Below are 542 nucleotides of genomic sequence, written 5' to 3'. Positions count from 1 at the left end.
TAGTAATTTTCTAGAAAGGATAAATAAGTAAGTACATTCTAGTCGTTGTTCTAATAACTAAATTAATGCAAGTATCTTTCAAAAATTACAAAAAAAATCTTTCCATTAACTGACGAGATGAATAATGACAAAGTTTCATACAAATTATAAAAAGTTCTGCGATCAATACTTTTCGTCCTTTCACCTCCCCTGTTTGTGGGTTTTGTTCGAAACAGCAAACGTTCGGCTCGTTGGTCTAGGGGTATGATTTTCGCTTAGGGTGCGAGAGGTCCCGGGTTCAAATCCCGGACGAGCCCACCATTTCTTTTATTTTATTTTATTTTATTCACCCTCACATCCTTATTTAATACACAAACACCCAACCACCACTAAACACTCATTCCAGAATAACCACCCCAAATTCCATTAATTTTTTCACCACCGTGAAACAAACCCGGAAACTCGATTAATTTGCACCTGCATCGGGTACGTTCGCATTCAGTGCACAATTTCGATAAAATCTCCGTAAATCATACAAGCCATTAGCACCGAACGCAGCTCAT

At 37.6% G+C, this 542-nt stretch overlaps 1 non-coding gene across 1 annotated transcript; it reads left to right on the top strand.

The window, feature by feature from the left end:
- The first annotated feature begins 224 nt into the window (after positions 1 to 224).
- Trnap-agg (transfer RNA proline (anticodon AGG)) lies at positions 225 to 296 on the top strand. The gene has a single exon. It is a non-coding gene; the product is annotated as a tRNA-Pro (tRNA).
- The last annotated feature ends 246 nt before the right edge of the window (positions 297 to 542 follow it).

The sequence above is a fragment of the Zophobas morio genome, unplaced genomic scaffold (genome assembly GCF_036711695.1).
Source record: "Zophobas morio isolate AGI-343-1 ecotype UQ-CSIRO unplaced genomic scaffold, CSIRO_AGI_Zmor_V1 ptg000011l, whole genome shotgun sequence".
NCBI classification, from domain to species: Eukaryota; Metazoa; Arthropoda; class Insecta; order Coleoptera; family Tenebrionidae; genus Zophobas; species Zophobas morio.
Note: the sequence above shows the minus strand (reverse complement) of the source record. Positions and strands in the feature narration are given on the sequence as shown.